The sequence below is a fragment of the Eptatretus burgeri genome, chromosome 2, assembly GCF_056783735.1.
Source record: "Eptatretus burgeri isolate ZD-2024b chromosome 2, Ebu_testis_v1, whole genome shotgun sequence".
Lineage (NCBI taxonomy): Eukaryota > Metazoa > Chordata > Myxini > Myxiniformes > Myxinidae > Eptatretus > Eptatretus burgeri.
In genome coordinates, this window is record NC_140962.1 from 89413541 (window position 1) to 89439772 (window position 26232).

General features: G+C 41.2%; 1 protein-coding gene across 4 annotated transcripts in view; it reads right to left on the minus strand.

Annotated features, from left to right (window-relative positions):
* Positions 1 to 26232, minus strand: part of LOC147032529 (neuronal cell adhesion molecule-like) — a 486552-nt gene that overhangs the window by 391767 nt on the left and 68553 nt on the right. For 3 of the 4 annotated variants that reach the window (XM_085870245.1, XM_085870240.1, XM_085870241.1), the window contains exon 2: positions 6481 to 6586. The gene's annotated coding sequence lies outside the window, so the exon portion shown is untranslated. Of the gene's footprint in view, positions 1 to 6254; positions 6364 to 6480; positions 6587 to 26232 lie in introns of all 4 variants that reach the window. The other variant, XM_085870242.1, reaches the window with a different exon arrangement.

The following is a 26232-nucleotide window of genomic DNA, read 5'->3' on the forward strand; positions in this document are numbered from 1 at the left end:
ATACATATATATATATATACATATATATATATATACATATATATATATATATATATATATATATATACATATATATATATATATATATATATATATACATATATACATATATATATATACATATATATATATATATATATATATATATATATATATATATACATATATATATATAAATATATACATATATATATATATATACATATATATAAATATATACATATATATATATATATACATATATATAAATATATACATATATATATATATATATATACATATATATAAATATATACATATATATATATATATACATATATATAAATATATACATATATATATATATATATACATATATATATATATATATATATATATATATATATATATATATATATATATATATATATATATATATATATATATATATATATATATATATATATATATATATATATATATATATATATATATATATATATATATATATATATATATATATATATATATATATATATGAAGTTATCCCTGGGATTTGTTTATGGTCATCGAGTATGCGAGTCTGACTGGAAATTGCATCCTCTGCAGTGTGACTGGAAGGTTTGCGTCTGATGGGGCAAGTTTAACATGATATAGGCCTAGACTGAACAGGAGCAGTAATATTTTCAAAAAAAAAATCTATACTTTAAATACAATGTTTCTTGTGACATTTTTGTGTCAAATTCAACTTCTGAGGTCGTCAGCATGTGCAGAAGAGGGTTTTACATTGCAGACGCTGTATTCTTGGAGTGGCATTATGCCTCTCAGCGGTGACGGTCTCTCGACGACAGACGTAATGACGTCAGCGAATGACCGATGATGCCATGACGGAATTTCGCCTCTCAGCGGTGACGTCACACGTCGCCATGCAAACGAATGTAAAAATTAGAAAATTGTCCAAAATTCCCAAACCTGTCCGTCTGGCGTGATCTCACATAGCCCCTGCTGTTCATTAGACCACAGAGACAAAGCACCCACTTGCCGAAAATGGCGACAATCCGTCTAGCAGTTTTGGAGGAGATATGCCAAATTATGCGCAGACATTAACAAATAATATGTATACTAGCATATACCTGTGCTCCGCACGGAGTTGAATGGGTGGCAAAAGGTGGATGAGGCATAATAGTTAATGTTAAGGGAAGCTGGGGAGGGTGTCATTATTGGGGATGTGATGCATGATGGTTATCTGTCCTTAGTTTTCTAAAGGACCTCCCTGTGGATGACATTTTGGGTGAGTGTCTTGTTGTTGAATAGTCCTTGTGAGGAATTATTGTCCACTTTGACAGATATATAGGAGTAACCTCTTGCACGTGAAAATGCAACATATAGTTGGCCATGGGAGAACAAAGGGGCTGGGAGGTATATTCCGAGTTTGTCAAATGTTTGACCCTGGGATTTGTTTATGGTCATCGAGTATGCGAGTATGACTGGAAATTTCATCCTCTGCAGTGTGACTGGAAGGTTGGCGTCTGATGGGGCAAGTTTAACATGATATAGGCCTAGCCCTCGACTGAACAGGAGCAGTGGAGGGTGACCGAGAATCAAATTGCAAATTTCAATGAACGGAACTTTTTGGCGCACATCCGACGATCGAACACCGCTTGGACGCTTTAATTTGAAGATCACACACGCAAGACACAACACAGGTAATGATGTCGGTTGATATTGACAATTAATGTAATGAACGGCAGTTGTTTGGGTGCATCCGACAATCGAACACCTCTTTAATTTGAATAGTTAACACGCACACATTCAAGGTACAGAATCTATTGTGGGACACCGCGCTTTCGAAGAACAAAGAAAAGAAGAGAATCCGGGCAATGAATTGATGACCTCATATCCGTTCCCTGGTTCCCCCTACCTTCAGATAGTCTTTGATGTTATATGGATGTAAGCCTATTGCAACTGATTTTCGGGTGTTTTTAAAATGTACGTTGGATTTCAGACAAAAATTGACAGTCTAAGAGGACGTGTTCAGTCCCGGAAAGAGCCAATCGGGGTACGTCATGTTGGCAGAGCTCTGGCGCTCATCGTTCCCCTCCTTCCATGCTGATTTTTAAAACATGACAACCATTGCTGATGTTCTGAGCTATACTATTTATTATCAGTTGTGTTTATGTTCAGTGTTTGATGCAATGAGTACTCTGTTACTCGAGTTCATATTTTTTGGATAAATGGCAGCACTTACCAGACAGCAGTTCAGCGATGGCGACCGAACGGGAATAAATGCGGCCGTCGATGGGTTGAAAATATTGTTGAAGTCACGTTGTCATCAAATTCCAGCTTAGAAATTTAGTGCATCGTCTTCATCACATTAAGAAACCCCAGTATAAGGGAAATGAGTACATTCCTGCCAGCGGTTTCGGAGGAGAAACGTCAAATTACACGCAGATGTTAACAGAAATAATTTTTTTATTTTAAATAAATCTATACTTTAAATACAATGTTTCTTGTTACATTTTTGTGTCAAATTCACCTTCTGAGGTAGTCAGCATGTGCAGAAGAGGGTTTTTCATTGCAGACGCTGTTTTCAAGGAGGGGCATTACGCCTCTCAGCGGTGATGGTCTGTCGACGACAGACGTAATGACGTCAGCGAATGACCAATGATGTCATGACGGAATTACGCCTCTCAGCGGTGACGTCACACGTCGCCATGCAAACGAATGTAAGAATTAGAAAATCGCCAAAATTCCTAAACCTGTCCGTCTGGCGCGATCTCACATAGCCCATGCTGTTCATTAGACCACAGAGCAACCGCATGCCGAAGGTGGTGACAATCCGTCCGGCAGTTTTGGAGGAGATACGTCAAATTACACGCAGATGTTAACAGAAATAATATATATTTATTTATTTATTTATACATATATACACACGTAGCCTTGTCTAACAGCCTTAACGTCTTTCCAGGTGGACAATTCCACCTGTATGTCTGTGTGCAGGATATCTCAAAAAGTTGTCGACGGATCTGGATGAAATTTGGTGGGCAAATTGGGTGTTTGACAAGGATGAACAGATTCCATTTTGGTGAAGATCCAGATCCGGATTTACCAATTAATTATGTGCTTAATTTTACTAAAAGTTTTACTTTTCATTTCAGTGGGTGGGTAAGTTGGGGCCCCAGTACATTGCTTTGCTCAGGGCTTACAATGCTGTTAAGACGGCCCTGCACATACCTTTATTTGGGCAGTGTCTCGGAAAGTGACAGCTCTGTGTAGGAAAAATAAAAATAACACGGGTTAAGTGCACGAAGCAAAAACATACCTAATGCTTATAATTCAAAACACCTCACCACACTGGAAAACGTGGGGACGGGAATACTGCACTGGAAATGGTGTGGACTTGTAATCCCCTCACCCACCTGGAGGCAGTGCTGCACAACACATACTGTATTTACATTTACATCGAGAATGCAAATGTAAATATTTACAGAGATAACTTGTGTCACCCTGCCCCCCCCCCGCCTTCCCACCCTCACACCCCCAAGACCACCAGCAAAGATAAAAACACCCCTATACATTAATTCGGGTCATGCTGATCCTCTGTAGCAAGTCTGGATGTAATTGGGCCAGAACTGTAGGAGTCGCTGCCTGACAAATAAACCCAAAAACAAACCCACAAACAAACCCACAAACACCGGTCCGTGAATTATAGTCGGACAAAGCTTTGTTGAAAATGTGATAACAAAAGCTCAAATGGTGAAAAAAAAGAAAAAAGTCATGGCCCGGACACGGACGGACACACACACACACACACACACACACACACACACACACACACACACACACACACACACACACACACACACACACACACACACACACACACACACACACACACACACACACACACACACACACACACACACACGAATGCAAAACTCCTTGTCCCACTGCGCAGGGGATGTGCTAATAAAGGTGAAAAGGTGAGGGTCGCGGCCATCGTTGCACAACATGCTCAATGATGGTTGTGGACGTTAATTACTTGTTGTAAAGAGGTCAACATTTATAAAATAAAACTGTTTACATTCCAATGGGTTGCTAGACAATCCTAAGAGGAAGAGTTTATGACTCCGTGGAAGACGAGCATTAAGGGGTGGATCTGGCACATCAAATGGTAATTGTTGTTATCATATAGATCTGCTCCCACTTTCACATTGTTAACAACTGAGCCGATTGGAACCGTCAGCATGTTAAATTAGCACCTTCTCTTTTTTGATACGTTGATTGAATTTCGATTGGCAACGATGTACGACGTATTATGTGTTGAAAGATAGCGATTCCATGTCTGACTTGGGTTCAGTTCCCAAACCCAAGATAAACAGTATGGTTCAGTTTCTTTATAAACAGTAACTATCCACGCTTGTAATAGATGATGAAGAAGGTTTTTGCCTTACGAGGTAGACAAAACGCTGCTCAGAGCATAAATTCAGTTTCAAGAATGTGAAATAATTTCTCTCTGAGCCTCTTGCCTTGACTGTTTCAACCGATCAGCGGTGACGTCACAATCAGCAGTGACCTGCCCATTGTTCTCACGCCTACATAAAGCCCGGAAGAGCGAAGATGGGCCGTGCAGTCACTGCATTGAGCTCTCTTGCTCTCGATGCAGTCGCATGGAGCTTGGGAAGACATGGCCTGGTGGCCGTTTCACACCTTCTCGTCCCCTCTCTTTTTCCTGCTTACTTTGGTAGGTCAGGTGGTGCTCCTCATCTTCCCTAGTGATGGGAGAGATGAGGTGAAGCCCCCTCTCTTTCCTACAACATGGAGAGCGGGGGTGAGGGGGGGGTAACGTCCTCATTCATCCCTGGTGATGGGGAGGGTGATGTAATCTTCTCTGTTCCTCCCACCAATTTTAGGTTTGTCAGATGAGGTTCTCTTCTCCTCCCCGGTGATGGGGAGGGGTGATGAGACCTTCTTTGTTCCTCTCACCAATCTTATGGGGGTGGGCTCAGATGAGGTTCTCTTCTCTTCTCCAATGATGGAGGGGAGTAAGGTGAGGTTCCCTGCTCTTCCCCAGTGATGGGGGTTGCAGGTCGTAACGGCCCCTTCTCCTCCCTGGTGATGGGTTAGGAGTTGGGTGACGACTGTGCACGGTCTCAGTGAAGGACTCGGGTAACATGATTTCCCCTTCAACTGCCCGATCATGAGGAGTTGATTGGCGAGTTTTCTTCCTTTTTCCGGTGATGGGGACGGTAGAGCGTTAATCCGCGTCCACGTATTTGCTCACTTGTGTGCTGGCTTTTTTGTACATTCTTTCCTCCTTTGCTTAGTGTGTGTGTGTGTATGTGTGTGTGTGTGTGTGTGTGTGTGTGTGTGTGTGTGTGTGTGTGTGTGTGTGTGTGTGTGTGTGTGTGTGTGTGTGTGTGTGTGTGTGTGTGTTGGAAGTGGGCAAAAAATTGGAAACATCTGGGTACATCAGGGACACTAAGCAATGGCTTCCACACAGATGCGGCCCATGTGTTAATAAAGCAAATAACATCCAAGAAGTCTCTGGAGCTTTCCTGTCCTCCAGCCCCGACCTTGCCGGCTCTCCTGCCCCCCCCCTCTCAGTCCCCGGAGCTTTCCTCTCCAAACCCGCCTCACTGGGCTATCCTGCCCCCTTCTTAGTCTTTGGAGGTTTCCTATCCTGTCACAAAATAACCGGACACGAAATAACCTTCCCTATGTGTTCGGGGTACCCAGGTTCAGGTTATGGGTACAAAATAACCTCCCTCACTTTGCTCGGTATACCCAGTGTCAGGCCATGGGCACAAAATAACATCGACCACATACTTGGGGTCCACATGGTTAGATATTGGGCACAAAATAACCTCCCACATGTGCTCAGAGTACTCAAGAGTCAGGTCATGGCAACAAAATAACCTCCCACATGTGCTCAGAGTACTCAAGAGTCAGGTCATGGCAACAAAATAACCTCCCTATGTGCTTGGGTACCATCCATACATCCATCCATCCAATGGGACCATACTCTGTACAGTGTGCTGGTGCTGCCTCAGCAGTCTCCTTGGCTATTGGGCACAATCCTGGACGGGTCGCCACTGCCTGATACAGGATACCAGCAAGCTGGCAGTCATTTTGCCGACCTCGGAAAGATGACAGGCAGAGTCAACCCCACCTAGTATTAATTCAACAGCCAAATGGGATTTGAACTCCGGATCCTCGGATCTCAAGCCCACCACCCTAACCATTAAAAGCCAACATCAGGCGTGCTTAGGTACCTAGTGTCATGTTATGGGCATGAAATAACCTCCACAAGATGGTGGGGAAAACGTCTTGCGATTTTCGCCTGTATGTGATGAATATGGCAAGTGGTTCAAGCCTTGACCCCTGTCAAAAAAAATGTGTATCAAGGGTGTGGAAACGACAGGCATGACACCGTGCAAGTGATTCACTGACATCACAATACATCTCTCCCGGAGATGAAGCGTATTACTATTGACGTACCAGCACATTGCATGTTGCAGAAGCTGCAGCTGCTGCTTGGTAAGCTGGTTAAGCTTTTCCTCTGTCACAGTCGTTGCAAGAAATAGGTTCGGCAGGGTCTCTGGATCTGAAAGGATAAGAAGGACCAATATTAAATTACAATGCACCTGAAATTTCATCACATTATTGCATCACGCATGTATACCAGCGTCACAGGTGGCTTCAACACCTCGTTTGTGTACCTTGCAGACTTTCACATAATTTTGCACCTCCACCAAGGTAACATGCATCGGAGTCTAGCAAATATAATGTTAATAAAAATATAATTTTATTATTACGACTCATTTTAGGATATGGCACAAAGCACCCTATAACGTACTTTCCTTCACCGGGATCAAGTTCATCAATTTGGCTGCAACCTTAAACTTTATCCAATCCATTCATATAATCTAAGTAATATGTGTGATGAGGTTCAGGGCAAACTTCAAGCCAATAAAGACATTTTTAGAGCTTTGGATTCCATGAGGATGAAATGATTGCTTGGTAGGAATAATTAAAAGGACCTCTGGATGCTGACAGTGTATTCTAAAAGATTTGAGACTTGTCAGTGTGTTATGTAAATGTGATCCACTGAAAAATGTATCGATTGAAATTACACATATTGAGTTGCATTCAAGAATGAACACGACTTTGGTAAGTCAGAAGTAGAAATGGAATGACAACAAAAATAATTTGGTGTCGGAACAAGGGAGTCAAATCGTGTCAGCCTTCCTGGGACTATTGTGTCAATCCATTTGTGGTCTTAATACCGTACACTAAACCTATCACTAAACTATCTCAAGTTTAGGACACTAAACTAAGTTTAGTTTATCTATAGTACACTAAACCTATCAAATGAGATCCAACCAACGAGGCCTCAGTCTTAGCTTCTATCACTTGATCGGTGTCTGTGTAAGCAGAACCGTGATGTTACGTCGATCCATCGTGACAAGTTTAGTGGCCTCATGGGCTACACCGCTCGAGTGAAAATTCTCAAGGTTGTATGCCGTTTGAGACATAGGATGGTGTACAGTTAATGTAGGCTTACTTAACTTTCAAGGAGGTAGTCTGTGTTGGATTCTTGAACCGACTATAAACTCAGTCGTTCGCAGCTAGGGGGGGCTGTGTTAACTGTGCCAACTATAGGATGGACGTAAAGCCAGCTTTTAATCGTTTTTTTGTTTACATAGTCTGCGCTCTTGGAAGATCTCGTGTTGATGCACTGAATGGATCAGCATGCAACAGGACGGAAGGATCAGGAGATAGAGGGGGGGAAACATCATCAGCAGAGTTGAAGGCTAAATAAAGGCAAACTTGGACAACAATGGGTGTAGAGAGGATACATGAGGTGGACAAGATGGATACAGAAGGAAACTCTCAGGAGGGAAAACTGAAATTTGGAAGGAGGGGTGATTGGGGTGGGGGTTAACAAACAGAGAAAATTTCATGGTTTGGGATTTAGAATGATCTGAGATGGAAGTAAACAGTTATCTTGAAGACCAAGCAAATGATTAAAGCAAGTAAATGGTTGTCCCAATTGTTAGCATTAGTTGGTGGACGTTAAGGATCCCTTTGTGTTTATATTATTTATCCATGAGCAAATGCAACCCGTCGCTTTGCTGATGTGGATATTAAGGGGGGGAGAGGGAGGGGAGAGAGAGAGAGCGAGGGGAGAGAGAGAGTGAGAGAGAGAGAGAGAGAGAGAGAGAGAGAGAGAGAGAGGACGGATGGGAGGGAGGGAGAGGAGAGGATGGAGGGAAGGGAGGGAGGGGAAGTTATGAAGGGGGAAGTGCAAGGAAAGGGAAGGGAGTTGGGGAGAGCGACACCTCACCATACATTGCTATACACTGTGGGAGGAAGGGGTGCACTGAGGTGGTGAGAGAGAGAAAGAGAGAGACAGAGAGAGACAGAGAGAGAGAGAGACAGAGAGAGAGAGAGAGAGAGAGAGAGAGAGAGAGAGAGAGAGTGAGAGAGAGAGAGAGACAGAGAGACAAGGAGAGAGACAGAGAGAGACACAGAGACAGAGAGAGAGAGAGAGAGAGAGACAGAGACAGAGAGAGAGGAGGGAGGAGAGAAAGGTGAGGGTTGGAGGTGGCGTTAGCAAAGAGAATAATATGTTGTGCTTAATGACCACACAAAAGAAAAAAACATTCATGTCAGAACAGCTGTACACACAACGACAAACAGAGTATGTAAACTAATCGGCTCATGGATTGGCTTAGCCCACAAGCTTCGAGCTTCTATGCACCATCCATACTGTCCTCTCAAAACTAAAGGACCCAATACCAACAGTTGATGAATTTGGAGTAGTTTACCATTCATCATGCAAAGACTGTGACCAATTATACATTGGTGAAACTGGAAGGAATTTGAAACGATGGCGAGATGAACATGATAGAGCAATTCGACTTGGAAAGGTGACCCAGTCAGCCATAGCATGTCATTGCCTGCAATCTGGCCATAAATTTGACTTTGATGGGACCCATGTCCTAGACACTACATCGAACAAACGACACAGGTTGATTTTGGAAGTGTGGCATGTGAAGAGCCGAGAGGGTGGTCCAACAGGGGAGACAGTGGACATACCCACACAATACACACCTCTGATGCAAATGGCGAAAAATGGATGGTGCAACTGGCTGGATAAGGTGAGCATCAAACAACACTTAAATCCAAACACCGCATCCGCATGTGCACAACACCCATCGAGAACCACAACACTCACAAAACCAACACCTCATCACATCCAACCCGGACACAAAACCAGCCATAATCGTACCTCGGAAACACAAAAACAACAAGCACACGCAGGTGCTCACCCACACACATTCAACACCAAATCATGTGCAAGTAAAAACAAAAAAGAGCAGAGAACCCCTTCAGTGATGTGATTTGATGTTTGTTTTTGCTTTTGCAAAACAAACAAAAAAAAGCACTCCTTCATTTGACCTCGAGCACCAGTACGTGACCGGAAATGAGCAGTCGAAGTGAAATAAAAACTGGCCACGTGCCGAGGCTCAGGGTTTATTGTACCTGATGAAGCCGGCTGCGAAGCCGGCGAAACATTGCTTGAGACCAGGTCTGTTCTCGCTTTTTTGTTCAAATTAGCGGAGTCGATCTAATTTTTTTTACTTTTGGTTGGAAGCACATTCTTTCTCTTTAAAAATGTGTAATCCCAACCACCACAATCTCATACAAACAAACAATATATATATATATATATATATATATATATATATATATATATATATATATATATATATATATATATATATATATATATATATATATATATATATATATATATATATATATATACTTCACAGACTTTTGAGGGCCACAATGCACACAGCTCAGTAGGTTGAAATGATAAAACCACTTCAATGATGGAACCGTTTTTTTGATATTCTGATTTGGTGCTAAAATCAAGAACTTATTTATTGCCTCTGAATGTATAATACAAATTGTCTGCTACATAGCATTCCATGCAGAGCAAACAGGCGCATCCATAATTATCCAATTGTGTATTCTGCTCGTAGACAGTTTGTTTTCCAGTTTAATCTTAAAAGAACAAGCGATATGCAAAGTTCATTTTATGCAATGACAGAGCAAAATTTGAAAATAAAGTTTTAATGTCCCATCCTCTTTGTGAAAGAAATCACACGAATCAAGATGTTCACAACATTGTTTCCGCTATTATGGAACTTAGTTATGAGCATATACACCCTGCAAAAAGTTCTCTTTCATCAAATCAAAAATAATATATAAAACTCTTTCCTTTATACAAAAGGTTTTTTGCTTCACACATGAAAGGCCATGTGGCTCATCATGCACGTCCCAATATCTACAATCTAGCACCCGGGCAACCCAGTATGCTGCAGCTGGTGCTTATGATACAGCTAACCACAAACAGTAAATTTGGGCAAATTTAATAAGACGCAATGGCCCACCCTTTTTGAGAAATACTGTCGAATCCTTACCATCTTCAAACGAAATACAAACAGGACAGCAGGCCTTACATCGCTATTTGAAGGATCGCATGTTCCAAGATGCAATGCCCCAAAAGACGCAGCAGCCAGATGAAAGTTTTAAATCAAGTCCAACTTGTTTGAGGATCAAACCCAAACCATACAGCTCAACAGAGAGCATGCTCATCACAGAGCTATAATGAACTGCAGCTTAAGATGAGTAGCCTTGTTAAGGTAATTTGTTCTCCACAAGGAACATGCTCAGAAATTAACTTTGGCTTATGCCATACAAGTTCACAAATGACCAATTTATTTGATTTTACATCTGAATTTACATTATTACATGGAAAATAGGGTAGGGAGGGGAGGAAAGAGCAATTCCAGTAAATGTACAGTGAAACAACGGTCAGACAGGATGGTGTAAAGCTCAAGCATTTACTTGTGAGTTGCTTCGTCTGGGTTATCTCCCCAAACAAACTACAAACTGTCAGATTGGTGTTTCACAGTCAGGAAGTTGCATCATGAACAAAGTGCGTCCATCCTTGGATGGATGTTCGTTGTGTGCCCCATCTGCTCGTGATAGTTAGTGTATATTAAAGATCCCATGGGTCTTCAAGAAAAGTAGATGAGGTATTGCCTGCATCTGAAACAAATTACAAATTCCTGTTACCTTCAATCAAATGTCAGGTTTGGGAAAAACATGGACCAAAAGCTTCTGGGCTGACCCCACAACAATGTGGGAATAATGGGTGTCAGTGCTAATAATAGGGGTCAGTAGTAGTAGTAATACTAGTTGTAGTTGCTGTAGTAGGAGCAGCAGCAGCAGTAAACTCCTGAATCCACGTTTTGCCAAATTTCCTTCAGTTGTTCACTGATATTCCATTAACAGTGTGCATTGTCAAATTGAACTTGCCCAGTTTCCTTTTGCAGGTTTTGAATGTAAAATACCTAATTTGGTCTCAAACTATTCAAGAAGAAAAGGATGAATTATTAACATTGAGAGAGCATGGCTGTTAGAAGAATAAAAGGAGACTGGGATAATCAGTGAATGTATAAAGGTGCTCCAAACATCATTGCCATGATTTCATGCTTTGGAAGCTGGAAATTGCATTAGTTAAGCTTACCGTTAATTGTCTAAAATTGCCTGAAATTTTGTCGCATTTTGAAGCGATCTTCGAGATGGCATGTTTCCCTTGAACTAAACTTTCGCTACTTCAACAGCAATTATTAATGGTGTGCACTATTGGCAGAATGAAAAGACCACTGCATAAGGTGGTTTTCTTTGCTTGTAAATGTCATCCTTCTGATGTTGGAGAAATGAGTTCCAGTACATTGGGGTAATAACCATTCAGGGTAACCTGCGTTGGAGTGGCAACCTGTCCAGGACTGTACTCCTTGCCAATGAAAGTGCCTTGACAGCCCGATGTGTCTTTACGGTACAAAAGGAATTGTATTATTTCCTTGTAAAAAGGTTGTCACTGCAGAAATAAACAAGAATGAGGGCCAAACACAACCGAGACAGCAAGATGTGTCTGATTATAAAACAGATTACTCATATACAGCAAACAAACAAACACACACACAGAGACACACCAAATTAATGAAAATATCGAACATCAGAAGCTTAGTTACACATGAAAACAACCGCTTACACATCAAATAAATTCAAAATAATGATTACAACATATCCAGTGGTGCATTATGTCAGCAGTGTCCTGATTTTCAATAGAGACAAACAAAGGAGCACTTCATCTTGGAAAATGGCAGGTTGTAGGAACAAGGAAAACACTATTATGGTATCAAATTCTTTCTTACCATCCGTTTTGAGTTCGCGAAATCAGTGCCATCATAAGCCATGTTAGAGTAAAGTTTCTCATTAAAAGAGGGTCGATTTTCTCTTAGGTAACTTTATAACTATAACCCTTAGAAAAACAGAGCAATTCCAGGAAGTTTGTATGGTTCAAGGAGTGAGTGATAAATACATTTGACTGATGTCATGAGATATTGTGTGTGGGTGAAACTACAACAGAAGGCAGCAGCATGAAATGGTTTGATTCAAAGCTTAACTCCCAAGAGAATAACCAGGTTGTTATCAGATTGTCTCTGAAAACTGAGTTGCCTCACCAATTACATTATTGATGGGATTTAGTGAGCAAGCCCGGTTTTTAACATCATCTTGTCTACTATTAGTGGAAATCGAAAATTAGTGGTTGAACCCCCATGCCTCGAGGCATGCTTGAAAACTAAATCACAAAGCCTTTTCGTCCAACTTCTTCCTTTGACGAAAGTGAAATAGATGGCTGAAAGTTTCAAGAATATGCAAGCATGCAGCACATATTCAAACCTCTCTAATCAGCCATTAAAATCCCTGATATTTGCAAGTTGCTCCATAAATTTACATTGTACAACTCCACCTCTTCTCAAAACAAGTGATGTGCGAGGTTCATATTGTAGGCTATATCCTGCAGGCATATTCACACCATTACTTGTCACTAACATACTAATTTCTCAATGTTGTAGGCCATATGTTGTTTGTTTATTGCTCTGATACAATACACTGAGACGTATGATGGAAATAATTAATTAACAGTGCCACACATTATAATTAGGCAGAGGAGTTTTTTTCTCTCACAGAAATTTCCCAACTGGTCCACATGCAATTGGTTTGATTAATGTTTTCCAACAAAAACATTTCAGCTCGTAAAAAGAAAAGTTTGTTCAAATTAATATATACATATACATACATATATATATATATATATATATATATATATATATATATATATATATACATATACATATGTATATATATACATATATATACATATATATATATATATATATACATATGTATAGATGATGTAGAAAGCTGAGATTTTGCATGCCGATGGACATCAAAGCGGATACGCTGGTGGGGTGGGGGGGGGGGGGAATCACAGAACTGTCAGAAAGCATCCACAAATGAAAATATAAATAAATGAAAATAAATAATTATATGTACATATGGGAAAAAAAATTCCAAGCCCAGACAAAGAATGGGTTCGATTCCTGGTTTCGGCATGTCAATTTTTTCCCCACATTTACCGATAATTTTTATTTCCTGTTCATTTATAATTGAAAATATATAAATTAAAAATCAAATGCATGTGAGCAACCCGAGACATGGGGAAGAACAGTTCGCTATTGCTTACAATGTGCAAGCATACCCTGCTAATATATATATATATATATATATATATATATATATATATATATATATATATATATATATATATATATATATATATATATGTATATATATGAACCCTGGTGTTGGCGCAGTGGTTAGGGCAGCAGCTTGGGATCCAAAAGGTCCTGAGTTCAAGCCCCGATGGGCCACTGAATTAATACACCAGGGGGTTCACTCAGCCTGTCATCCTTCCGAGGTCGGCGAAATGAGTACCAGTATACTGGGTCGGTGTATACCCAGGTTAAAATAGGTGTACCATATCCCTGTGTCGTAAGATGCGACCAGGGTTGCGTCAGGAAGGGCATCCGGCGTAAAACATGTGCCAAATCACGATGCAGATCATACGGATGATCCGCTGTGGCGACCCCCAACGGGAGCAGCCGAAAGAAGAAGAAGATATATATATATATATATATATATATATATATATATATATATATATATATATATATATATATATATATATATATATATATATATATATATATATATATATATATATATAGCCTGGTGTTGGCGTAGTGGTTAGGGTAGCGGCTTGGGATCCAAAAGGTCCTGAGTTCAAGCCCTGTTGGCCGCTTGAATTAATACACACCAGGAGGTTGACTCAGCCTGTCATCCTTCCGAGGTCGGCGAAGTGAGTACCAATGTACTGGGCCGGTGTATACCCCGGTTAGAATAGGTGTACCATATCCCTGTGTCGTAACAGGCGACCAGGGTTGCGTCAGGAAGGGCATCCGGCGTAAAACCTGTGCCAAATCACTATGTGGATCATACGGATGATCCGCTGTGGTGAACCCTAAAGGGAGCAGCCGAAAGAAGAAGAAGAAGATATATATATATATATATATATATATATATATATATATATATATATATATATATATATATATATATATATATATATATATATATAATAAGAGAGAAATGCTGAATTTTGTTCCCGTTTTGCGATGTCAAATCAAATCGTATCCTTCTGAAAATTAGAAGGTATTTACATTGCTATCGCTAAGGTGGCTGGATGTACTTTTTGTTATGAACTATTAACTATTGTGAATTTTGGGGGTGAAAATGGGAAGGACACACCCAATGCTCTTAAGAAGGAAGTAAAACCGTTACCACTTTCATTCAATAAGAAAGTAAAACTGCCTACCACGTTCAATGAAAACTGTGATTATCGACGGAAAAATGTTTCTTTTATCGATGGAATGAGCAATGAGGTTTCCTCGAATTCATTCAGGTGAGTAATTCTTTTATCCTTTCCTGACTTGCACTTCATAACCATCCCCGATGCACCTTTATTTGAAGACAACACAAGAAAAAAGCCAAAACTAAAAAGCCCAAACTAAAAAAAGATTGCTATCTAGCTTGCCTTCCTTTAAGCCTTATCCTTAAAGCCAGCAAGCTACTGTTCAACAATGCAAAACATTTAAACAGTGAAACAAAGATGCAGATTTGCAGAACATTTGAACAGTGCAAAAAAGATGCAGGTGAGGTTTGCTCTTGATTTGAACAGTCAACAGTGCAAAAAGACACAGTGTTGTATTCGGTAGTTTTGCAGGTTTGCATTTGAAAAGTAGATTGAAAGACGCAGGTGGTTTGCTTACCAGCATACTTTTCTGATCCAATCACTCTCGGCCTGTAATCAACTTCAAATTGTCTAAATTGACTCAAATTATACTACCATCTTCAAATTGTCAAGCTAAGATTTTTTTCTTTATCCACTGACTCACAACTCAGTCATCAGTCACTACTGAGCAAAAATTGTACAGCTACCCACCCTGTTTGGTGGAGTCTTCCTGCTCCAAATAAAGTAAAATAAAAGTAAAGTTATTCACTCTCCTTTTTAGCTGACCATCAAGTTTGATTGAACCTGAAAATCAGTTTGTGAGCTTGCAAGATCTTACTACATTCCGGAAAGTCACTTTTATGTACTTGGAAACCCCACTTCAGTACTTGGAAGACCCACTGCAGTACTTTGCAATCCCACTTTGCAATCCCACTGCAGCACTGGAAAATTCAACTGCAACACTTGGTACTCCTGTTGCAGTATTTGGAATTCCCACTGCAGTATGAACTTGGAAATTCCACTGCAGCACTGGGAAATCCCACTGCAGCACTGGGAAATTCCGGCAACACTGGGAAATCCCAATCATTCAGGCCATACACGTGCATGAAAAGGCCATGCACCCAAAATAACCTGGGGGCTATATATTCCAAGAACCAAAATCCGTTTATTGAAATGCACATTACTAATCACTTTTATATGTTTCCAGGTGGTAACATGCAGAGAACACCGAAACGAAGAAGAATTTCCCAGCGATTACCAGAAGTCCATGCACAAAGGAACGCAAGACGACAGCTGCAGTTGCCAGTGGTCCCACAAAGGAACGCAAGACGACAGCTGCAGTTGCCAGCGGTCCCACAAGCCTACACGAACAATGAAAATGTGTTCTTCCTTGAAAGATATTGGAGAAAAGGAAATAGCATGTAACTACTGTGAGGCAAAAAAATTCGCTGGCGAGCCACCAGGATTTTGCTGTGCAAGTGCAAAAATCCAATTGGATTTATTCCCAACGCCACCTCAATATCTGCTGTCACTGCTCAATGGAATAAATAATGATTCTGACCATTTCCTTCAGCAGGTACGTCTTTATAATAGCGCATTTCAAATGACGAGCTTTGGCTGCACGAGACGACAGATTCATGGATGGGATCCAAATTTTACTGTCCAAGGTCAAGTGTGTCACAAAATTGGAAGTCTCCATCTGCAAGACAATACGCCTCAACAGTTTCTGCAAATTTATTTCATTGACAGCAGACGAGCCAAACATGAAGCATGTTTGGCCATCGGTACTGGTATGAAACCACACATTGTAACGAAGCTCCACAGAGTTATTGCATGAGAACAACAAATATGTCAGAAACCTGAAAACGGCTGTTGAAAGCATGAACCAAGATGGAAGAGAAGATCTTAGAGTTGTCATCCACGAAAACAAGCAGCCGACCACACAACATCCTCGCCGTTACAATGCACCATCTGGTGATGAAGTAGGCATACTAATGCCGAACGAACCAACTGCGACCAGAGATATTGTGTTACACCAGCGTGATGGAGCATTACAGCATATATCAGAATTACACCATGCGTACGACAATCTGCAGTCCCCAATCCTGTTTCCTTACGGCACAGACGGATGGAGCGTATATTTGCAGTCAGCCACTGCAAGCAAAATAACGCAAATGCAGTTTTACACATACCATATCTTGTGTCGACAGACTAATCATTTGTTACTGTGCCGCAGACTGATCCAGCAATTTTTAGTTGACATGTACTGAAAGATAGAAACAGAACGATTACATTTTCTCAGATGGGAACAGAAAGCTCAAAGAACGGACAGCGACCAAAACTTCAGAGGTGCTATATTTAATAACGACTGTGATCCACAGAACGTGTTGCAATGGATCGTGCTCCCATCTACATTCATGGGGAGTCCGCGCTATATGCACGAGCGCACCAAAGATTCCATCGCATACGTGTGGAAGTATGGCAGACCAGATCTGTTCATAACCTTTACTACTAATCTGAAATGGTCAGAAATTACAGAAAATCTTCGACCGAAACAAACAGCATCAGACCGGCCAGATATCGTCTGCCATGTTTTTCATTTGAAATTGAAGAAACTGATGGATCTGTTGAAGAATGGAGCTTTTGCTGACTTGCTGGCATGGCTGTATTCTATCGAATTCCAGAAAAGAGGGCTCCCTCATGTGCACATACTACTCTGGCTGTCCCCAGGAAGCAAAATCAGACCCGACGATATTGATCAAGTCAAATCTGCGGAAATACCATGTCCGGATTCGGAACTTCAACTGCACGAACTGGTGAAATGCAACATGATCCATGGACCATGCGGCGCTTTCAACAGAAACAGTCAATGTATGAAGGACGGATCCTGCTCAAAAATGTTCCCGAAAGATTTTATGGAAGCGACGGAACAAGGGCAAGATAGCTATCCCAAGTACTGCAGGTGCACCCCAGAGGACGGAGGGAATGTAATCGCAATCACCAAGATTGTAAATGGACAGCGTATCGAGCACGTTATAGACAATCGGTGGGTTGTACCTCACAACCCTTGGCTTTTGAAAAAAAAATGAAGTGCCACACGAACGTTGAAATTTGTACTTCAGTCAAAAGTATGAAATATGTGCTTATGTATGTAAACAAGGGAAGTGACCAAGCGATCTTCACTATTGAAGGTGGACAAAATAATGATGAAATACAACAATAGCAAGAAGCCAGGTTCGTGGGTGCCATGGAAGCTGCTCACCGAATCTTGGGCTTCCCAATGCATGAACACTATCCACCAGCGATGCAGCTGGCTATCCAACTGGAGAATGGCCAGCGAGTGTACTTTGACCCTAGCAATGCGGATGCCCGCGCCAGAGTGGTACCAACAAAGACAACTCTGACAGAATTCTTCACCATTTGCTGAACGGATGAATTCGCGAAAACACTCACTTATCATGAAGTTCCAGAGTTTTACACGTGGGATTCTTGCAACAAAAAGTTGAATCGACGCAAGAGAAGAATTCCAGAACCACAATTCCTTGGTGTATTCAGAAGCCCTGCTATCGGTAGAGTTGACACGGTCAATCCAAAACAATCAGAGTGCTATTTTTACGGATGCTGCTTCACCAGGAACATGGTCCGACATCGTTCGAAGATCTCAGGAGTCATGAAGGTGTAATCCTACCAACTTTTAAAGAGAGGCATGTCTGGCGAAGGGACTTGCAGAGGATGACAACCATCTACATAATGCCTTGCGAGAGGAAACTATTGGACAGAGCCCGCAAAGTCTTCGGAAATTATTCATTGTCCTGTTGATTTTTTGTGAACCAAGTAACCCACTCGCACTCTGGAATGATCGTAAAGCTGCGTTAGCAGAGGATTTTTTCCATCACCACAATGTTCATGTTGACGACGACCGTGCAGGGGAGATGTACAATCTTTGCTTGATGGAAATAGAAGACCACATCCTTGCACAAGGAGGTCAAACTCTGGATAACTACAACCTTCCTTTCATTGACCGTACAACGGCCGCAAAGCACGCACAGGAGTACGTTCCGTGTGTGAATTTTGATGTATGTGAACAAAACCAGTATATCAACAACCACGAGCATCAGCTGATGGCAAATCAGAGAGAAATATATGCACTATTTCTTGCCAAAGTAAACACACAGCACTGCGGTATCACCTTTGTTGATGCTCCTGGAGGGACAGGTAAAACGTTCCTCTTGAATTTAATTCTCGCAAAGATCAGATCGAATGGCCATATCGCTATTGCTTCAGCATTGATGGGATAGCCACAACTTTACTAACAGGGGGACGTACTCCACATTCCACCTTAAAAGTACCCCTGAATGCTCACAAACAAGATAAACCAACCTGCTCTATCAAAAAAGGGACAGCAATCGCTTGAGTGATGAACGAAGCCAAAGCAATTATTGTGGACGAGGCTCCGATGACACACAGGGCTGTGTATGAAGCGATCGATAGGACTCTACAGGATATTTGTGGAAATTCAAAACCATTTGGTGGCATCCCGGTAATGTTCTGTGGAGACTTCCACCAAATACTACCCGTTGTGAAGCAAGGAACACGTGCAAACATAGTCGATTTGACGCGGAAACAATCGCCATTATGGCGCAACGTTACAACGTACCGACTGCCCGACAACATACAAGCACAGCTTACAAACTACCCCACCGCTGCTAATTACGCCGACCTCCTCATGAACATTGGAAACGGTAACTACCCTGTTGAAAATAAACCGGACACCATCACTTTACCAGAAGGGATCCACCAGCACGAAACTCCATCCAAATTAATCGAGGAAATCTATGTCGGATGAACAGGACGTGCTCCAAACAACAACAACTGGTTGTAAGAACGAGCGATACTCGCACCTCTAAATGAAACAGTGGATGCTGTCAACTCTACCATGATTGACCGCTTCCCAGGAGAAGTCAAGATATATAATGCAATCAACACTACTCTCACTCTGGAGGAAGCGGTGCACTTTCCCGTTGAATTTCTGAATTCCATTGAAATACCAGGGATACCACCACACAAACTTAAGCTGAAAGTGGGCTGCCCAGTTATTGTTCTGCATTCATTGGATCCACCAAATATCATGAATGGCACTCGCTGTACAGTCTACCGAATGAGCCCAAATGTGATTGAAGTAATCCTGATTAATGGACCGGCAGCAGGAAAACATGAATTAATTCCACGGATACCACTTATACCATCCGATAGTGACCTGCCATTCCAGTTCTGTAGATTACAATTTCCCTTACGACCTTGCTTTGCCATGACAATATACAAAGCACAGGGACAGACATTCAGCATAATCGGACTAGATCGATGTTCGCCTGTATTCTCACACGGAATGTTGTATGTTGCGGCATCAAGAGTTGGATTAACATCAAAGCTGCACGTCCATGCCCCAGACAAGAAAACGAGGAATGTTGTTTTTTAAAATGTGCTGCAGTAGACGACCGAAGAGACCCATTCGTCATAAAATTGACTCCACAGAAACTGTGAGTAACCGACATATGCTTTCATTTATCAAAGACGGGTACTTTGCTGGTATATATATATATATATATATATATATATATATATATATATATATATATATATATATATATATATATATATATATATATATATATATATATATATATATATATATATATATATATATATATATATATATATATGTATATATATAGTCGACTTACAATATTTAGACTTTACGATGGTGCGAAAGCAATACGCATTCAGTAGAAACTGTACTTCAAATTTTGAATTTTGATCTTTTCCCAGGCTAACAATAAGCGGTACGATACTCTCTTGCGATGCTGGGCAGCGGCAGCGAGCCGCAGCTCCCAGTCAGCCACGCGATCACGCGGGTAAACAACCAATACTCGACAGTGTACTGTGTTGCCAGCATTTTTTGGATATTGTGTTTTGTGTTTTTGCATCCCATCATGTCTACAAAATGCCCATCTGTGTCTCCTGCCTCTGGTGAGAATAAGAAGAAGAGGAAGGCAATTGCTCTTGAGATGAAACTCAAGATAATTGCCCAGCATGAAGGTGGCAAGCCAGTAATGGCCATCACACATGAGTTAGGACTTTCGCAATCAACGATCTCAACCATCTTAAAGGATAAGCAGCGAATCAGTGATGCAGTGAAATCGTCAGCATCGGTTAACTCCACTGTCATCATGAAGAAAAGAGCTGGGCCGATTGATGATATGGAAAAATTACTTGTTCCCTGGTTGGAACACCAGATACAGAAGCGCATACTGCTTAACCAACTGATGATCCAGGCTAAGGCAAGAAATATTTTCGATACGCTAAAAGAGAGTGCCGATGATCCTACGGAAACGCAAATGTTTCAGCAAGTCATGGGTGGTTCTCACGCTTCAAAAGGTGTCATAATTTTCATATTGAAGGTCAGCGGTGAGGCAGCAAGTGCCGATACTGAAGGTGCTGAAGCTTTTAAGGAAGAGCTGCAGAGGATAATTGTGGATGAGAAATACTTACAAGAAATTTTTTTTAATGTGGATGAAACGAGCTTGCAAATAAAATAAATTACATGAGCTATTCCACACTTTATTATAAAATAGGCTTTGTGTTGGATGATTTTTTCCCAACTGCAGTCTAACGTAAGTGTCCTGAGCACATTTAAGGTAGGCTTGGCTAATATAAGCTATGATCTTCGGTAGGTTAGATGTATCAAATGCATTTTTGACTTATGATATTTTCAACTTACGATGGGTTTATCGGGACATAACCCCTTCCTAAAGGGGCAGTCACACCTTGACGTTTTAGCCAGCGTATGGCAAGGTATCAAAATGCATGTAAAACGGTGGCGTAGGCTGAACTATTGATGTTTTTTAAAGTTTTGGACGTATAATAACGTGTTGAATGTATGCATAACGTATTAGTAACGTACACAGAACGTTTCAATCACATATAGATAACTTATACCAACGAATGCTGAGCGTGTTGTCGGCGTTCACAACCTATGCCCAACGATAGTCTAACTTATGCATAGCGTGCGGCAGCTTATCGCCGAAGATCACGTGGTGTAGGCTATGCATAGGCTGCGGATCGACGATTCAAATCATAACCGCACTAGACATCGAAGTGTGAAGCCGCTGTCACACCTTGATGTTTTAGCCAGCGTATGCCGACGTATGAAAAATTTGCCGAACCAAGCTGGCACACGTCAAATACGTTATGGGTAAGTTTTGTATACGTTAAGAGCACGCTGGCATACTTCGTCATATGCCGATTACGTCGAGAATTTTCAGCATGTTGAAAATTTCTCGACATATGACACACGTTCTGCATACGCTGGCATAAGTTCTAGGCACGTTACACGATCATTGACACACGTCGACACACGTTACTTGTACGTTACTCATAAGTCGAAACACGTCGAGGTATTGGTTAGCGTCAGTGTTCCAGACTCCCTGTTTTTTTTTTTGTTTTTTATCTTGCCAAAACGAAGTTTTTGCAAGATATGTTAGTCAGCTTGTATGTTTTTTTTTGTTTTTGTTTTTTTTTGTTTGTCTGTAATCATGTATAAAAAATTCTGCAGAGCACAGTTATCATTGGAAATTTTTGTAACTTCGCATATCAGAGGCCTATAGAGGTCCCTTTCAGTGCACAAAATTTTGAAGGTCAAGGTCAAAGGTCAAGGTCACATTGTCGCAAATCAGGGGAGTCGACAAAACCCTTATTTTTTGAGTAATTTTGATCGGATCGTCTTCAAACTTCATGGGAATATAGTTTGTGGTCTGGCGCTCAGCTGATTATTTTTGGTGGCGATTGGCCTTGACCTTCATATGTTTTTCTTTGTTTTTTTTGTCTGTAATCACGCATAAATCACTCTGCAGCGCACAGTTATCAATGAAAATTTTTGTAACTTCGCATATCAGAGGCCTATAGAGGTCCCTTTCAGCGCATAAAATTTTGAAGGTTAAGGTCAATGGTCAAGATCACTTTGTCGCAAATCAGGGGAGTCGACGAAACCCTTATGTTTTTGAGTAATTTTGATCGGATCGTCTTCAAACTTCATGGGAATATAGTTCATGGTCTGGCGCTCAGCTGATTAATTTTTGGTGGCGATTGGCCTTGACCTTCATATGTTTTTTTTTTGTTTTTTTTTGTCTGTAATCACGTATAAATCACTCTGCAGAGCACAGTTATCATTGGAAATTTTTGTAACTTCGCATATAAGAGGCCTATAGAGGTCCCTTTCAGCGCATAAAATTTTGAAGGTTAAGGTCAAGGTCACTTTGTCGCAAATCAGGGGAGTAGAAGAAACCCTTATTTTTTGAGTAATTTTGATCGGATCGTCTTCAAACTTCATGGGAATATAGTTCATCGTCTGGCGCTCAGCTGATTAATTTTTGGTGGCGATTGGCCTTGACCTTCATATGTTTTTTTTTTGTTTTTTTTTGTCTGTAATCACGTATAAATCACTCTGCAGAGCACAGTTATCATTGGAAATTTTTGTAACTTCGCATATCAGAGGCCTATAGAGGTCCCTTTCAACGCATAAAATTTTGAAGGTTAAGGTCAAAGGTCAAGGTCAATTTGTCGCAAATCAGGGGAGTCGAAGAAACCCTTATTTTTTGAGTAATTTTAATCGAATCGTCTCCAAACTTTATGGGAATGTAGTATATGGTCTGGCGCTCAGCTGATTAGTTTTTGGTGGCGATTGGCCTTGACCTTCATGGTTAGCGCCTGAGGTCAAACATATTTGACCCCAAGGTCAAATTTTCAAGTTTTAAGAACCATATTGTGTAATACCTCAAATTGAACACCTAAATGAGTGCTTTCTAGATATGTCAAGCTTGAGACATTATGATGTCATTTGGGGACATTATGAGGCAAACGCATATTTTTCATGGTTACTCTGTAGAACGATTCTCATCGGAATCTCTCGTAGGCAGATATTCCTCAAGGAGTCACTCCTGGTGGATAGCAGCTCTGTTCACCTCAGTGTGACCTTAAAGAAGTCACACGTGGTCACCTTTTGGCAAGATACGGGTCACCCTGCAGGTGACATTGGTTTATTTTTTCTTCGGCATGACGGTGATGTTGATACTTCGATTTCTAGTGCGGTTATGATTTAAATCGTTGAGCGGCAGCCTATTAATTATATTATATTATAACCGCACTAGAAATCGAAGTGTCAACATCACCATCATACCGAAGAAAAAAAAAACCAGGGAGTCTGGAACACTGATGCTAACCATTACCTTGACGTGTTTCGACTTATGAGTAACTTACAAGTAACGTGGGTCGACGTGTGTCAATGATCGCATAACGTGCCTACAACTTATGGCCAGCATTATGCGGAACATGTGAGTCATACCCTGGCATACGTCAAAAAATTTCAAGCATGGAAAATTTGTCTAACAGCTCGGCGTACTATGACGTATGCCAGCGTGCTCTTAACGTATACAAACTTACCCATAACGTATTCAACGTGTGCCAGCGTTTTAGCCAAATTTTTCATACGTCAGGCATACGCTGGTTAATCGTCAAGGTGTGACAAGGCCTTAAGGCAAGGACCGGCTGTATATGTATGTATATATGTATATATGTATATATATATATATATATATATATATATATATATATATATATATATATATATATATATATATATATCACCATTTGAAAGCCTTTATCCCTGAGCAGGCATCAGCTTTTTGAGGGCTCCAAACATGGTACCCTTTCTTGCGGCAATGTTTTTAGGGCCAAATGCCCTTCCTGATGCCAAGCCTTTAATCACTTTCGACCCTGCAGGGATCATTACCAGCATACTGGTGCTCATGTCACAGACCTTCGGAAGGATGACAGGCTGAGTCAACCCTCCTGATGCTAACTCAGTGAAAAGCGTGGCTCGAACTCAGGATCACAAGGATCCCAAGCTACCGCCTTAACCACGAAGCCACACCAGGCTCATATATATATATATATATATATATATATATATATATATATATATATATATATATATATATATATATATATATATATATATATATATATATATATATATATATATATGGACTGTTTAGGTGGAGACAATAAACATGTAGTGGGGACGTAGAGAGGTATAGAGTGTAGAGTTAAATGGAAGCATGCATAGTACAAGAGAAGACGAGGGTGCACGAGTTAGTTAGAGGAAATTAGTTAGGTGATGCTGTGTTGGTGAGTAGAAATGTGTTTGCGTGTGATTGATGAATTATGAGTGTGAGGGCAGGGCAATGGCCGGTATGAGTGCGAGTAACAAAATGCATGGTGTGAAGGATTGAAAGGGGGGAGTGGATCCCACTCAAGGAAACCCAGGAGTTAGTTTAAAGTTAGAAAGGGGGATTAGGTAAATTTACATATGGATGTCACTATGCGGTTGGTGCTGATCGTGGAAAGTAAAAAAAAAAAAAAAATTGTGTAGGGTGCAGGAGATCATGGACCAGCTGGGGGTGTGGCTTGTGGGCATAGTGTTCTGATGAAGCAGGCACCCGGGTGCTGGGGGCTCGTCGGTCAGGAGAGGCTGTAGGTAGGTCCAGGGGGGCAGTAGTGTATTAGTGGACGCAGGTACCCGAGGAGGGGGGCCTGGCATGCCAGTGCAGTGTTTAGTGTAGTGTTCAATGGGCCCAGGTGCCTGAGCAGCAGGACCCGGGGCGCCAATATGCCAAGTGGGCATCGAGGGGGGGAGTGCGGCATCCCCCATGTTAGGGTGAGGAGCAGGCAAACTTGGAGGCAGCTCCAGCGTCCTGGGGGTGCTAATGGTGAGTATGCAGGTTGTCAGACCTGCCAGTGGAGCCACACCACACAGCCATGAAATTGTGATGGCACAGAAAGAAAATTTGATGGGCAAGGCCCCAAAATTGTATGAACACCAACATGTAGGCGATAGGAATTTGCATTTTTAAAACCCCATAGTGTAACAAAGGCCTCTTGGCAGGGTATAACCCTGGGGGCAGTTTAAAAGTGGAAAAATATTAGCATAGTTGGGATTGATGAAGACCCCTTTGCACCATCCACTGTTGGAATGATCGCTGGCTGCTGGACTTGCCCTTCTGAAGGACCTGACAATGAGACGTGTCATAACGTAAATGTAAGATTGCATGTTGTTCTGCTCTACCTTTCCATAGAATCTTGGGGGGATTGGGTATGAATTTGGCAATGGGGATAGTGGGATATCAGAGACAAAACGTAGCGACGAATTGTAAAAAGAGGGAGGCTAGGGGAGTGTATGTGAGGGAAAAAGATGGATGGGTGCAGACGAGTAGGGCCAACCTCAAGCTCTCTCTCCCAGCACAACCGCCACAGCCCAGATATGTGCACACCAGGGACAGGCTGACCATGTTGGTTGGACCTGTTGTTTGGCACTACCTGGTTTACCTTTTTCTTTTTGTGCTGTTTGCTGTTTG